Source organism: Palaemon carinicauda, chromosome 1 (assembly GCF_036898095.1).
Source record: "Palaemon carinicauda isolate YSFRI2023 chromosome 1, ASM3689809v2, whole genome shotgun sequence".
Lineage (NCBI taxonomy): Eukaryota > Metazoa > Arthropoda > Malacostraca > Decapoda > Palaemonidae > Palaemon > Palaemon carinicauda.
This window is the reverse complement of record NC_090725.1, coordinates 189088671-189105037: the sequence shown is the minus strand read 5'-3', so window position 1 is coordinate 189105037 and position 16367 is coordinate 189088671. Positions and strand designations below refer to the sequence as shown.

The 16367-nt window shown below is 52.0% G+C and overlaps 1 protein-coding gene across 10 annotated transcripts in view; it reads left to right on the top strand.

The window, feature by feature from the left end:
- The window catches only part of mus304 (mutagen-sensitive 304), a 327641-nt gene that overhangs the window by 78264 nt on the left and 233010 nt on the right, over positions 1 to 16367 (top strand). The window lies entirely within an intron of this gene.

The window sequence follows — 16367 nt, the reverse complement described above, 5'->3', positions numbered from 1 at the left end:
GCCGCGACATAGGGGCCGGTCGTGCACGACCAGGCTAGCTCTTGCACATACCAGCCGCGCGAGATGCAACCAACCCCCATGCTTTCTGGCCATGTAACAGGTGAGGCCGCGCGCACCACTCGCGCGACTAACCTGTCTATACTTCCTGGTGTGAGCGCTGCAGTTCCCAGCGACCCCACTCGAGCTCGAGTTCCTTCGGTAGCTTCGTGGGGCTCACAGCGACCAGTCACGCACTCGGTCGCAGTGGAAACCTCGATGCATTCCGTCGGGGATGAACCCTGCCAGGGTCCTTCCTTGACTCCTGAATACACGCCTGGTTCGGTCGTAGGACCAGAGTGAGAGTATTCATGGGGGATGTCATCACCCATGCAGTATGTCGCTTCCCCTACACCTACGGATGTAGCGGGACCAAGGGATCAGCCACTTCCACGGCCTTCACCAGCAGTGAAGACGGAAGATCCCGAGGTGGAGTCGCTGTTCCTGGAGGTCATTAACCTCATGCGTGAGATTAATGGCCTCAAGGCTCCTCTTGCGGCAGTGTCTGACCTGCCGACCTGCCTTCGCCTTTCCTGTCACCGATTCATCATCTGCCTGATCGTGCTGCACCTCCTAAGCGTTTAGCTCCAGTGCACTAGCGCTCACCAGCATCTTGTCAGCGCCCTCCAGCTCATCAATGCTTCCCAGAGCGTCATCGCTTGCCAGCGCTTCAGTGCCCTTCGGTGCCTCTGCACAGTGCCGTTCTGCACACTCGCGCTCTCCAACTTGCAAGCTCTCTCCTAAGTGCCAGCGCTCTCCTACGGGCCAGCGCTCGCGTGCTCAGCATCGTACTGAGTGCCATCACTCTAGCGCGCTAGCGCTCTCCTGCGCAATTGTGTAAAACATCAGAGCAGTTACTACAGGCTTTAAAATGCAAGGAACATCACAATAGAGATAGTGACAGGTCACCATCGCCTCACTCCCCTCCCTTTAAACGCATTACAGCACGACCACCGGGGAAAGGGAAAGGCTCCACTGAACGGTTTAGGATCCCGAAGATTCGACCTACAAAGGCGGACCCGCCACCAACATCGGTTGAGACTCCTCATAGGGAACCCTCGGTCCCTTTCCTTTCAGGGGATCTGTCCGACAGTGCGTCTGTCAGCAAACAGCCATGGTCAGAGCAGTAGTGCAAGCCTTCGGGCCTGCCATGTCAGCACGCTCGTCACTGACCTCCCTTTCAACGGCACCAGAAGACCTACTGCGAGGAACCTTGGCTTCTTCTCCCCTGAAGAGGAGAGAGGAGTCTCAAATGCGATCGCATCCCCTAGGCCTTCAAGGCCCGTCCTTCCTGTCTCTTCCACTGGACACACTTTACCTCGCCTCTGCCGAGAGAGTCGTGCGAGGCCTGATCTTCCTTCCACCGTTGAAGGAAATTTCTCCTGGTACGGAGAGTTCTCCACCACCTACGGAAGTCAGGAGTGACAATCCCATCTGGCCTTCGATGCTTGAGTCCTACCTCCTTCCTCGGAAGGAATCTAAGGACTCCAAGACTCTCCCAAAGTCCTCTTCAAGGACCTCCAGGCCTACAGGAACCACTAGTTATTCTAGGGATGCCCGCGACCCACCCCGAGAGGAGCTCTCTGGGGGTGGAAGAAAGGAGGCTTTGCTGCTAGTCCCACTTTGGAGGGGGAGCAGAAGGAGTCAGAAAATGCATTCTGGCAGGTTCTGACTTATTTGGGTACTCAAAGGGTTTTCGGACCCGGAAATACCCCACTAGAGGGCAAAGACACAGTTTTAGACCGTGTCTTCGGCACTCAGAAGCCCTCTAAGACTGTGCAGCTTTGCCCTGGTCTCAAGGGCTATAAAGTCTCTGAGCCAAGATTGCCCAACATCTCTCTGAGCTCTCTTCCTCCCAACGTTCCGACTCTTCAGCCAAGCTTCTCCCACCTCCTTGTGTCCAGTAGAGGAGGTATTTTGAGATCTTGGACGAGCCACGTCCAGCTCTTCCTCTCTATCACTCTCTGGAAGAGCTCACCAAGGGTGTCTCTCTAGAGAGGCTCTCCAGCCGTCGGGTCTCATTCTCGGCATCAGAGATCTTCAACCTGCAGAAGGTCACGAATTATGCCATGCAGGCTACTTCATGGCTTCATCTGTGGTTGGGGACCCTGGGAATCCCAGTTCGAACCGAGGATTTATCCAAGGAACGCACCAGGAAAGCTATGGAAACTTTCCTCCTCTCAAGCACACGCACCTTCAAGTCTCTTGCCCATCAACTCTCAAACTTATGGGCAAACACCATCCTGAAATGTCGGGATGTGGTGTCTAAGAGATTCCACCTGCAGGTCCCAAATGCCAAGATTGTCAGGCTCAGGAACTCCTCTTTAGAGGGACCTCTCTGTTTGAGCAGAAGGACGTGGAACATGCTACTGAGAGATGGAGGAAGTCCCACCAGGACTCCCTCCTCCATAGGGCTTTGACATCCAAGCCCTATAAACCACCAGCTCCTCAGCAGTCCTGTCCAACAGAGATCAGGACGAACAAGACAGCAGCGAAGACAACTGTGTCTAAAAAGCCCTTTCCGACAAAAGACGGGAAAGGCACTAAATCCTCCAGGGGAGGAAAATTTCCTAGAAGGAGTGGTTGAGGGCGCAAACTCTAGGAAAAGCATTCCCCTCGTTTGTCCATAAGTGTGGGGATACCTACAAAGTTGCTGGGACAGGTGGAAGCAACTCGGGGCCGAGCTGTGGACAATCTCCGTGATTTGTTCAAGGTATAGCGTTCCGTTCACTACATCCCTCCCTCCCCTGATCAGGAATCCAGTGTCAATAGACTCCTTTGCGATGGGATCAGCAAAGGGGCTATCCCTCAAGGCAGAAGTCCAGACCCTGTTGAAGAGGGGCGCTCTCCAAGAGGTCTTCGACGAGTCTCCAGGCTTCATCAGTCGACTCTTTCTTGTGAAAAAGGCGTCTGGAGGCTGGAGACCTGTCATCGACCTGTCAGCTCTGAACAAGTTTGTCAAGCATGTAGACGACAGACACAGTTTGACAAGTTATAAGACCACAGTTCTTCATGTGCACACTCCAGGCTTCTTCAGTCGACTCTTTCATGTGAAAAAGGCGTCTGGAGGCTGGAGACCCGTCATCGACCTATCAGCTCTGAACAAGTTTGTCAAGCATGGAAAAGGCAGACACAGTCAGACAAGTTATAAGACCACAGTACTTCATGTGCACATTGGACCTAAATGATGCATACTTCCAGATCCCAATCCATCCATCTTCAAGGAAGTACGTACTTAAGATTCAGCCTAGACAACAGGAAATACCAGTTCAAGGTGCTGTGCTCCGGTCTTTCCACAGCATCTCAAGTCTTCATCAGTGTTCACCCTAGTATCATCTTGGGCATGCAGGATTGGCATCCGTCTCCTCCATTATCTAGACGACTTGCTAATCCTAGAAGACTCGGTGACAAGCCTTCTGCAACACCGAGACAAACTTCTTAGGCTTTGCCAAGACCTGGGGATCATGGTAAACCTCGAGAATTTGGCCCTGCTTCCTACGCAGAGACTGGTATACCTAGGCATGATAATAGACACCAATCTCCACAAAGCCTTCCCATCAGACGACAGGATAATGAGACTGAGAAAAGTTGCAAGACCCATTCTCAGACGGGAAGAACTTCCAGCCCAGATGTGGGTACGTCTTCTCAGACACCTTTCATCCCTGGCCCGTCTAGTTCCCGATGTTCACCTGAGGATTCGATCTCTCCAGTGACAACTCAAATCCCTGTGGAATCAGGCCTTCGACTCCCCGGACTTCTTGATCCTCATGGTATCAGAGGAACTGACGGACCTTGAATGGTTGGTGCCAGACGAGAACCCAAAAAATGGAGTAGATCTTCTCGTCCTCCCCCCCAGATTTGATGCTGTTCTCAGACGCTTCGAAAAAAAGGGGGGGGGGGGGGCCCACGAGCTGCACCACACAACCTCAGGCCTCTTTTCAGAGTCAGAAGAGTAAATCTCTAAGAAATGAAGGCCGTTTTTCTGGCCCTTCAATAGTTCCACCAGTTCCTGGCCGGCCACTCAGTGATGGTGATGGGTGACAACACCACAGTAGTGGCTTATATCAACAAACAAGGAGGTACCTATTCGCAGCCCCTATCCATCTAGCAGTGAAGATACTGAGATGGGCTGAGATTCACTCGATACCACTACGGTACACTTCATTCCGGGCAAGAGGAATGTGCCCGCCGACAACCTGAGCAGAGTATCTCACATAGTGAGTACCAAGTGGTCTTTGGATCATCTACTGTAGTAGCCAAGGAATTCCTGACTTTGTGGGGTTCTCCAACTGTGGATCTCTTTGCAACGGCCCTGAACTTAAGCCTCCCGTTGTACTGCTCCCCAGTCCGAGATCCCAAGGCTCTCTGGTAAGATGCATTCCAACAAGGGTGGGACATCGGTCAACCTCTCAATGACTCTCATAGCTCCGCTATGGCATCATGCGGAATGGTTTCCGGACCTTCTGCATCTCATGACAGAGTCTCTAAGACATGATCTACTCAGACAACCACATGCCAACATTTTCCAAAAAGCCGTAGCTTTGCTGTGACTTCATGCCTGGAGACTATCCAGCATCTCCTCACTCGGAGAGAATTTTCGCAACAAGCTACGAGCAGGATGTCTGGATACCTGCAGAAATCATCAAGTGGAAGGTCTTCTGTGGTTGGTGTCGTGGAATGGGTATCTCTCCTCTCGATGCCACTATTCCAGCAATAGCGCAGTTCCTCGTGTATTTGCGTGAGGAAATACGCCTTTCAGTCTCGGCGGTTAAAGGCTATAACTCAGCCCTAAGCCTAGCCCTTAGACTGAACGGAATGGATATTTCCTCATTGCTATAAATTTCCTTACTCATACGGAGTAACGAACTTACATGTCCTCAGTCTGAAGTGGGACCTCCCCCATGGAAAGTGGTTTGAGTTCTTAGGTCTCTAAAGAGACCTCCCCATGAACCATTAAGCCAGGTAACAGATCGCCACCTCCCTTTGTAGACGGTGTTCTTACTAGCTTTAGCTTCAGCCGAGAGAGTTAGTGAACTTCTTGGTCTCTCATACGACATCACCCATTCAAGACTCAGAATCCGGGAGTAGCGGATTCCCGACTCGACTCCTTCCGGATTTCGAGTCTCCGCTCTGTAACTGATGACCCTGATCATCTCTTACTCTGCCCAGTGAGGAGCTTGAGGCTGTACCTCAAGAGAACAGCCACAGCCCATCCCCCGTGTGTCTGTACTTTTCATCAGCACAGGGAGGAGCAAGAGGAGGGTCCCTAAGAATACCATCTCTGCCTGGATTTGCTAGATCATAGACCATGTCCTGAATCTGGAACCTCCTTCACGTTGCCCCAGAGCTCACTTTGTCAGGGGGTTAGCTATGTCCCTGGCCTTCAAAATAAACTTCTCTGGGTCATAGGTTCTGTAGGCTGGGGTGTGGAAACATCAAAATACTCTCATAGCCCACTACCTGCAAGACGTGACCCACTGGAAGCTCAATACATTCTCTATCAGCCCTGTGATGGCAGCACAACAGCTGGTGTGATACCTCAAGCACCTTATTGGGCAAGTAGCAGAAGGTTGAGGGCATTGTTACCCAATTTTAGTCTGTGTGAATGAAAAGGTTTGACTGGCTCTCATTCTTTTCTTCATCCTTCCCTCTTTTGGGGATAGCAGCATCCTAGGTTCTTTGTATAAGCAGACCTCAAACCACTGCTGGTAAACTGCTAACTCGTGTTCCTAGTATTAAGCTAATACTGTTGCGTCCCCATACCCAGGCGAGGTGGTATTGGGAAAGTCCTGGTTACAACAGTTTTCATACAACGACTCAAAATAACTTTTACCTAGCCAGTCACACTTCTAAACATCTCAACACAGCTTGCGTAGGCTGCGGACTTTACGTAGCAAGGCTTAGCGAGGTGCAGGGACTCCTTGTTTTTGGTACAAACCTATTCAAAATAAAGAGCCCACGGGTAAAGCCAGAAGCCAGTTTGGCAGGAACGTCCACCCTTTTAATGGGTGAGTCACCCCTAATAAATTGCTTGGGTTTGTATTCCAGTTACGGAACAAATGACAAATTTGGAAACAATTTGTATTTTTCCTAACAATACAAACCTTTAGCTATTTATACAAACTTTTCTGCCAGCCCTATCCCCCTTGAAGTCCTGTCTCCAAGTAGAGTGAGCTAAATCACCAGTGTATGAGCGGGAGTGGTAGCAAGCTACCCTCCCCCCCCCTACCCCTGCTAACTAGTGGAATGGGTAGTTAACCCTCACTAAATTTTAATGGTTTGCCCTTTCATCTTTGCTAAAAGTAATGACCCCTAATAAATATCTAAAGGTTTGTATCATTAGAAAAATGCAAATTATCTCCGAATTTGTTATACACACATACATATACCAAGGCACCTCCCCCAATTTTGGGGGTTAGCCGACATCAACAAATGAAACAAAACAAAAAGGGGACCTCTACTCTCTACGTTCCTCCCAGCCTGACAAGGGACTCAACCGAGTTCAGCTGGTACTGCTAGGGTGCCACAGCCCACCCTCCCCCGTTATCCACCACAGATGAAGCTTCATAATGCTGAATCCCCTACTGCTGCTACCTCCGCGGTCATCTAAGGCACCGGAGGAAGCAGCAGGGCCTACCGGAACTGCGTCACAATCGCTCGCCATTCATTCCTATTTCTAGCACGCTCTCTTGCCTCTCACATCTATCCTCCTATCACCCAGAGCTTTCTTCACTCCATCCATCCACCGAAACCTTGGCCTTCCTCTTGTACTTCTCCCATCAACTCTTGCATTCATCACCTTCTTTAGCAGACAGCCATTTTCCATTCTCTCAACATGGCCAAACCACCTCAACACATTCATATCCACTCTAGCTGCTAACTCATTTCTTACACCCGTTCTCACCCTCAGCACTTTGTTCCTAACCCTATCTACTCGAGATACACCAGCCATACTCCTTAGACACTTCATCTCAAACACATTCAATTTCTCTCCATCACTTTCATTCCCCACAACTCCGATCCATACATCACAGTTGGTACACTCACTCTCATATAGAACTCTCTTTACATTCATGCCCAACCCTCTATTTTTTACTACTCCCTCAACTGCCCCCAACACTTTGCAACCTTCATTCACTCGCTGACGTACATCTGCTTCCACTCCACCATTTGCTGCAACAACAGACCCCAAGTACTTAAACTGATCCCTTCCTCAAGTAACTCTCTATTCAACATGACATTCAACCTTGCACCACCTTCCCTTCTCGTACATCTCATAACCTTACTCTTACCCACATTAACTTTCAACCTCCTTCTCTCACACACCCTTCCAAATTCTGTCACTAGTCGGTCAAGCTTCTCTTCTGTGTGTGCAATCAGTACAGTATCATCCGCAAACAACAACTGATTTACTTCCAATTCATGGTCATTCTCGTCTACCAGTTTTAATCCTCGTCCAAGTACTCAAGCTTTCACTTCTCTCACCACTCCATCAACATACAAGTTAAACAACCACGGCGACATCACACATCCTTGTCTCAGCCCCACTCTCACCGGAAACCAATCACTCACTTCATTTCCTATTCTAACACATGCTTTACTACCTTTGTAGAAACTTTTTACTGCTTGCAACAACCTTCCACCAACTCTATATAACCTCATCACTTTCCACATTGCTTCCCTATCAACTCTATCATACGCTTTCTCCAGATCCATAAACGCAACATACACCTCCTTACCTTTTGCTAAATATTTCTCGCATATCTACCTAACTGTAAAAATCTGATTCATACAACCCCTACCTCTTCTAAAACCACCTTGTACTTCTAAGATTGCATTCTCTGTTTTATCCTTAATCCTATTAATCATTACTCTACCATACACTTTTCCAACTACACTCAACAAACTAATACCTCTTGAATTACAACAATCATGCACCTCTCCCTTACCCTTATATAGTGGTACAATAAATGCCACAAACCCAAATTTGTTATTTGTTCCGTAACCGAAATACAAACCACGCTATTTACAAAGGGTTATTACTTTTAGCGTAGCTGAAATGGCGAGCCATTAGAATTTAACGAGGGTGTATTACCCCCGCGCTAGTTAGCGGGGGGGGGGGGGGGTAGGGGAGTGGTAGCTAGCTACCCCTCCTCCCCCTCACACACACGTGAATACTCACTTTCACTTTTGGCTCGGACTGTGACAGACGTCTCTGTCTTGGTCCTCGCTTGGCAGCCATTGTCTGTTTTGTCTTTACTTAATCGCTTACTTTTCTTTTACTCAATATATTTGTAAACATGTTTTCATGTTTGTATATATATTTGAGTATAGAAATAAGTAAGTTTCCTTTTCAGATGTGTGTGTGTAGTGTACGATATCTACGTGGAGGCCTCGGCAGTTAGGCCACCACGGCGTATTTTATGGGTGGCGATCGAGTTTGACTTATGTCTTTCTCTCTCTCTCTCTCTTGAGGTCGTTCACCCTTTTACTACGTGTTACTACGCCCTTGTAGCCTAGCTTCCTTTCCGTGTGGGGGGTTGCTACGCGTACGTTTGTATCAATTAGTTATGAATCTAATTGTAGTTGTTTTTTTTTTTTCAGCTTGTAGAACGATTCCTTTCGGGGTTTTCGTTCTTTCTTTAGTGTTCATTCATTTTTAAATTACATAATTACATAGTTACATAATTATAATTGTTATAATTCTGTTTTGGTTACAGCTCTCCTTCCGCGAGTGTAAGTGGTTGTGAGGGCACGTGCCTGTTGTGTAATTCTTGTTCCTTTCCCTCGGGATTCCTCTTCGGAGCCTTCCCGGGGGAATGAATGTGTACTAATATTATTTGTTTTATTTTTTTACAGTTACCGATCTAGTTCGTTTCTGTAATATAGCAACGGTGTGAGCTGTCTGGTTGAGTCCTGGGGATTCGGCTGTTGCTGCCTCCCCCCTTGTATTTTCGTCAGGGGCGTATCTCCTTCTACTGGTAGTACTCCCGTGTCGACGGACAGCTCTCCAGTTCATTTTAGAACAGTCAGGAGGCTTGCCTCCTTGGGCGGATAACTTTCCTTCCGAGGGAAGTTTTTCCTGTCCAGGCTTGAGTTTTTCCCCTTTTGGGGGGTTCTTCTCTTGCCTTTTTTTCGTGCGACTATGCTCTTGGTGCTGAACGGTCGCACCTGCAGTTTCGCTCAAGGGGCTGGGCAACTGCAGGAGCTCCTCTTCGGAGGATTGCTCCTTTTAGGTCACTGGCTGACCAGTCTCTTCCTCGAAGTGTTTCTCTTTCGTTCGCGAGAGAGTACACTCATAGAGACTCCTCTTCGGAGGTTTCTTCTGTTGCTGTTGCTGTTGGCCTCCCTCGCCGTAAGGCCCTCCGTCCGCCTCGTCGTAAGGGCCTCTCATCTCCCTTTAAGGGTGCTTGAGGCGCCCTTTTGGATCTCCGTTTGCAGCCTACAACTCCTTTTTTTCTCGATCTTCCGCCTTGGTGCAGATGGACAGCAGTCTTCCGACGGGCAACGGTCTTCCCGACGGACAACGGTCTGCCCGACGGACAGCGGTCTTCCGACGGACGTCAGTCTCCCGGCGGACAACGATCCCTTCAGGGCAAAGGGTTGCCCCCACGGGGGTTCTTCCCTTGCGTGTCAGGGTTTCCCTGCGCGCCCTTCTGCTCATCAGCGCTCTCCTGTTCGTCAGCGCTTTCAAGATGATCTTCCCTGCGGTTCCTGTTACGTGCCCTGTGCGCCCACGTTCGCCCTCGCGATCTAGAACTTCGGTTCAGGTCGGGGTCAAGGACTTCTTCTTTGCGCAGGCTTCCACGCGTAGCCTTCTGCTCGTCAGCGATCATCAGCTCGCCAGCGATCATCAGCTCGCCAGCGATCTCCGGATCGCCCACGTGTGTTACAGCTGGCACGCCAACGTTCTCCAACACTTCTGAAGGAACATGGTTCGCCAGCTACTAGCTCACCTGCGCATGCTGATCGCCATCGCGCGACCCTCAACTGCGGATGCTGATCGCCATCGCGCGACCCTCAACTGCGGATGCTGATCGCCATCGCGCGACCCTCAACTGCGGATGCTGATCGCCATCGCGCGACCCTCAACTGCGGATGCTGATCGCCATCGCGCGACCCTCAACTGCGGATGCTGATCGCCATCGCGCGACCCTCAACTGCGGATGCTGATCGCCATCGCGCGACCCTCAACTGCGGATGCTGATCGCCATCGCGCGACCCTCAACTGCGGATGCTGATCGCCATCGCGCGACCCTCAACTGCGGATGCTGATCGCCATCGCGCGACCCTCAACTGCGGATGCTGATCGCCATCGCGCGACCCTCAACTGCGGATGCTGATCACCATCGCACCCTTTCACGCGATCATTCACCTGCGCATGCTGCTCGCCATCGCACAACCCTGCACGATCGCCCGCTTACGCATGCTGCTCCTCATCGCACAACCCTGAACGATCACCCTCCTGCGGATGCTGATCACCATCGCACCCTTTCACGCGATCATTCACCTGCGCATGCTGCTCGCCATCGCACAACCCTGCACGATTGCCCGCTTACGCATGCTGCTCCTCATCGCACAACCCTGAACGATCGCCCTCCTGCGGATGCTGATCACCATCGCACCCTTTCACGCGATCATTCACCTGCGCATGCTGCTCGCCATCGCACAACCCTGCACGATTGCCCGCTTACGCATGCTGCTCCTCATCGCACAACCCTGAACGATCGCCCTCCTGCGGATGCTGATCACCATCGCACCCTTTCACGCGATCATTCACCTGCGCATGCTGCTCGCCATCGCACAACCCTGCACGATTGCCCGCTTACGCATGCTGCTCCTCATCGCACAACCCTGAACGATCGCCCTCCTGCGGATGCTGATCACCATCGCACCCTTTCACGCGATCATTCACCTGCGCATGCTGCTCGCCATCGCACAACCCTGCACGATTGCCCGCTTACGCATGCTGCTCCTCATCGCACAACCCTGAACGATCGCCCTCCTGCGGATGCTGATCACCATCGCACCCTTTCACGCGATCATTCACCTGCGCATGCTGCTCGCCATCGCACAACCCTGCACGATTGCCCGCTTACGCATGCTGCTCCTCATCGCACAACCCTGAACGATCACCCTCCTGCGGATGCTGATCACCATCGCACCCTTTCACGCGATCATTCACCTGCGCATGCTGCTCGCCATCGCACAACCCTGCACGATTGCCCGCTTACGCATGCTGCTCCTCATTGCACAACCCTGAACGATCGCCCTCCTGCGGATGCTGATCACCATCGCACCCTTTCACGCGATCATTCACCTACACATGCTGCTCGCCATCGCTTACCATCACGCGGTCATTATTGCCAGCGATCTTCTTCACCTACGCGGCAGCACGATCCCTCGCCGTCACGCCATCGCTTGCGTTCGTCGCCTCGGACACGTGTTCATTTACCTGCCCACTCGCCTGCGCGCCCGCGCGATCGCTCGCCTGCGCGCCCGCGCGACCGCTCGCCTGCGCGCCCGCGCGATTGCTCGCCTGCGCGCCCGCGCGATCGCTCGCCTGTGCGCCCGCGCGACCATTCGCCTTTGCGCGACCGTTCGCCCTCGCGCGACCATAGTTCGCGGCGAATTCCACAGCCGGTGGTAGCAGCAGGGACGCGTGCTCCTAGACGGCACTCGGGATCACCTCCGTCCAAGCACAGGTTGGTAGTGCAGGACGAAGACAGGTCAGTACAGCATTCTTCCCCACCTTCTTTTCAGGCAGGTACCGTCGGGTCCACTCCAAAGGATCGCCCGATCCCTTTCACCTTAGCGAGGATTTCGGACTCTGTGTCCTTGGAGCAGCAGACATGGTTTGGTCCGCTGGCACGGGCGTTAATGAGGGTTATGAAACCAGCACTCGCCGGCCAGGGTAACAAACCAGCGGCTGTCTCTCCTACGCTGAAGAGAAAGAGAGGAGTGGACTTCGTGGTGACTTCCCCCAGGGCGAAGTTGGTTCCCAAGAGGTCGGTCTCGAGGGTCCCCTCTCCTGCACGAGTACTCTCTCCTTCTCCTGCCCTGGAAGGATTTTTGGCGGGGGGGCTTTCCGTTCAATATTTCTCCATCGGACAAGGGGTGACTGCTTACCTCTTCCTCTGGGAGCTTACCAGGTTCTTTCCCTCCTCGGTTACGGCCCGAGGTTTGGTTCAAGGAAGCTACAGGAAGATCAAGGGTACTTTCCTCCTCTCAAGCTCAGACACCTTGGCCTTTCGTCGTTAAGTATCTACTTGCGGACAAGCTCGATGTTGTACCATCTGGACGCGCTGACTGAAGGCTTCCTTCGGGTGTCTCATCTGTGGAGGTCGACGACCTCAGACACCCTTCCATCCTTGAGAAGAGTTTTGTCTGTGCCCAAGGACAGAGACTTAGACAGCTGCTGTGCGGAGTAAATCGACTTCCGGTTTCACTCCTCCAAGGCGCTTTCTTCCAGACTCTGCAGGGCTCCAGCGCCCTTTTCTTTCAACCACGTCGGCCTAAGTTATCGGCTACGACAACTGGGACAAGGTGTCCAATTGCAGTTTCCTCCTGTCAGGAACAGATGGCACGGGAGACTCCCCCGGGGGGGCATAGGCCTAAAAGGAGTTCACGAACTCTAGGATTGCAGGTTTTTTCGCTGGGAGGATGCTTAAGGTTACTCATCCGAATGACAGCTTCCCGATGCCCATTCCCGCACAATCTCTGTGAGTAGCCAAGGATATCGCGCCTGCCGTCTCTGTCAGCGAATTCAGTGTCTCTGAACCTCTATGCCATAGCGTCAGCAGAGTTGCCCGGTTGGGCAGAATGATCCATACCTTAGGCGAAGGTCTTCCTTAGGATCATCGACGGCTTCACCCCCGGTCCCCTCAGTCGATCCTTTCTTGTAAGGAAGGATCTGAGAGGGGATGTCCATAGTCGACCTCTCAGCCCTGATCAAGTTTGTCGAACAAACTTCGGCCAGCGTAGACCAGCAGAATCGATCAGACTGGTAACGAGGTGACAGGACTCCTTTAACCCTGGATCGGAAGGACGGGTACTTTCAGTTTCCATTCCATCCATCTTCCAGGGTGCTCGTCGAATTCAGCCTAGACTGCAAGTATTCCTGCTTATGATGCAGTGTGGCTATCCCGCCGTGGCATAGCAGGTTTGTTTCCCCAGAGAACTCTCCCTGCCTTCCTCTTGGCCGCTCAGGTGCAGGCTTCCGCCTCCTCTGCTGTTTGGAGGGCTGGTCAACTCCGGTAGGCTCGGGTTTCGACCTTCTTCAGCGCCGGGACAAGCTTCCGGATGCTGACCATGAGTGTGGGCTCATGGTATTTTGCTTGGAGCCTTCTCTTCCTCTGCCTCAACATCTGGAGTATCTGGCCATGATTTTGAGTCAACCGCCTTACCACATTGGAAACCCCGCTTCTCGTCCGTCCAGCGAGGTTAAGCAACGTCGGTACTTGGATGGGTGACCACCTGGGGACGCCAGATTCTGTTACCCCATCCTCCGAGCCTTCCTTTCGGTTGACTGTGGCAAGACTGAGGAGAGTCGCAGTACCTGTTCTCAGTCAAACAGAGCTTTCAGCCCTACCTTGGAACGTTTCCTAGTTCTTCTTTCCTCATTGACCCGTCTATAGTCCGAACGGTCGCCTCAGGATAAGTTCCATGTGGGGCGATCCAAGTCCCGGTGGGTTCAGGCAATGTTTAACCGGACTCCCTGGCCCTATGGGACCAGCGGAACTATTAAACCTGCAATGGGTGTTGACCTATGGAGCCTCTTGATGGTAGTGGATATTCTCGTCCTTTCCCCACATTCTTGATGCGGTTCTCGGATTCGTCAAAGGAAAGGGGGCGGGGGGGCATGTTCCGGTCCAGGCCTATGGTCAAGACCTGAAGGATACCTCTCCATCATTCAGGTAGGCTTAAGGGCCTTAGTCTGGCCCCTCTTCAGATCCTACAGCTCCTGCCAAGTCGCCCCGTTGCGCGTCGACTTCATTCTAACCAGCAGGGGACGCATTTTCACACCTTCACATCTTGCAGTAGAGATACCGGGATGATTGAGATTCTCTCAATTCCACCATCGGCTCTCTCATTCCAGGCAGGGGAATGTTTCTCTCGGACTATCCGAGCAGAGCCTCATAGAGAGAGTGTACCTAGGGGTCTTTGACCTTGGGTAACCAGCAAGTGCTGGTCTGGGGGACCTGATCGCGACACCTTGGAACCTCAAGCTTCCACTAGTCTTCCCCCCCAGTCTCAGACCCCGAGACTCTGGCAAGATGCATTCCGGTGATGGTGGGACAAATTCGACGCCTGCGTCTTCCCTCCTTTTTGTCTGCGGACAATGGGTCTCAACAAAACCAGGTTGTCTGTCAACCTTTCAATGGGAGAGCTCCACTGGGACTATGCGCAGAACGGTTTCTGGACCCTCTGCTTCCCCTGACGGAACTCCCGGGAGAGCTTCTCCCACGGCGCAGACTACTCAAGCAACCACACTGCGACATCTCTCCCGAACCGGGGCGTCGCTTCGGCTTCATGCCTGGAGACACTACGCTTCCTCCTCTAGAAGAGACAACCCGCTACAGTCGCGGTACGGAGGTCGCGTTATCTGCGATAGTCATCCACAGGGGTCTCCCAGGCAAAGTGAAGAGTCTAAGGTGGTGGGTGCCGTGGGAGATATACCTCTTCCCGTGAGGCCTCTTCTCCAGCAATAACGGTCTTATTGCCTTTCGGCGGGAGGAAACTCCTTTCCGCTCTCGGCAATGAAGCCTGTCGCTCAGCCTTTCCCTGACCTTCAGGCTTAAAGGAATAACTTTTTCCTGCCTGCTGGATCTATCCTCGCTCATGCGAAGCTACGATCGTCCCTGCCCTAGTCGGAGGAAGACCTCCAACTTGGAGCATGGCTCGGACTTTTAGTCCTTTAAGAGATCTTCTCAAGACCCTTTTACGACAGGCCTCGGATTGTATTCCGCCTTGGGTCTTCTGCTCACTCTGGCCACGGCCAGTGTGTAAGCAATCTTCTTGGTCTCTTACTACTCCCCCCTTTCTAAGGAAGAGGGGAAGGCAACATTCAGGCTCGCTCCTGAGTTGTTGGCTAGACTCAGAATCTGAGGGTCCCGACCCTTCGGTCCGATTCATTCAAGATTTCGAGTCTCCATTCTGTGTGTTATGTCCCAAGACCTTCTCTTTCTTGCCAGTAAGGAATCGAGAGGTTAGCGCTGGGAACAGCTGCAGTTTGGCCTCAGTTGCAGCCGATTTGGGAACACATGGGGGGAGAGTCACCAGTATACCTCTTCAGCCCGGACTCGAGTACATTCATCTCGACCTGTCTTCAAACCCTCCCCCGTCACGTCGCCCTACAGCACGATGTTGGATACATCGTAACGTCCTCGCCTTCGAGTAATACTACTCTGTGACGCAGGTGCTACAAGCTGGAGTCTGGAAGCGTCTGATGACCTTCGCAGCCCGCTTCCTGCAGGGCGTGACCCACAGGAGTCTCGATACGTTTTCTATCGCTCTGTGGTGGCTACACAACAGCTGGTCTAACCTCAGGCTCCTTTTTGGACAGGTAGCAGAAGGTTGAGGGCATTGTTATCAGGTTTTAGTCTGCATGAACGAAAGAAGTATGTCTGGCCCTTACTTCTTTCTTCATCATCCCCTCTACGGGGAAGCAGCATCCTGGTCTCTGCATAGCTGACCTCGAACCTCTGCAGGTAAACCATGCTTCCTTGTGTTCCGAGTATTGAGTCAATACTGTCACGTCCCCCATACCCTGACGAGGTGGTATTGGGAACGTCCTAACCCAGAGTTCCTTCTGGAACTCCAGGTCAACTGCCTAAGACGGGTCACACTTCTTCCTTCACACACAAGCTTACGTAGGCCACATGGTTCCTTGCGGAGCAAGGAACTTGTGAGGTGCAGGGACTCCTTTTCTCGAGTGCGACTCACTCGGATTCTGAGTCCCCGGGTAAAGCCAAAGCCAGTATGGCTGGGGACTTTCCACCCTTCCTAAGGGATAAGTCACCCTTTGTAAATAGCGTGGTTTGTATTTCGGTTACGGAACAAATGACAAATTCGAAGATAATTTGTATTTTTCCTAACCATACAAACCTTAGCTATTTACACATATTTGCCCGCCAGCCCTGTCCCCCAAGACAAGTCCTACCTCTAAGTGAAAGTGAGTATTCACGTGTGTGTGTGAGGGGGAGGAGGGGTAGCTAGCTACCACTCCCCTACCCCCCCCCCCCCCCCGCTAACTAGCGCGGGGGTAATACACCCTCGTTAAATTCTAATGGCTCGCCATTTCAGCTACGCTAAAAGTAATAACCCTTTGT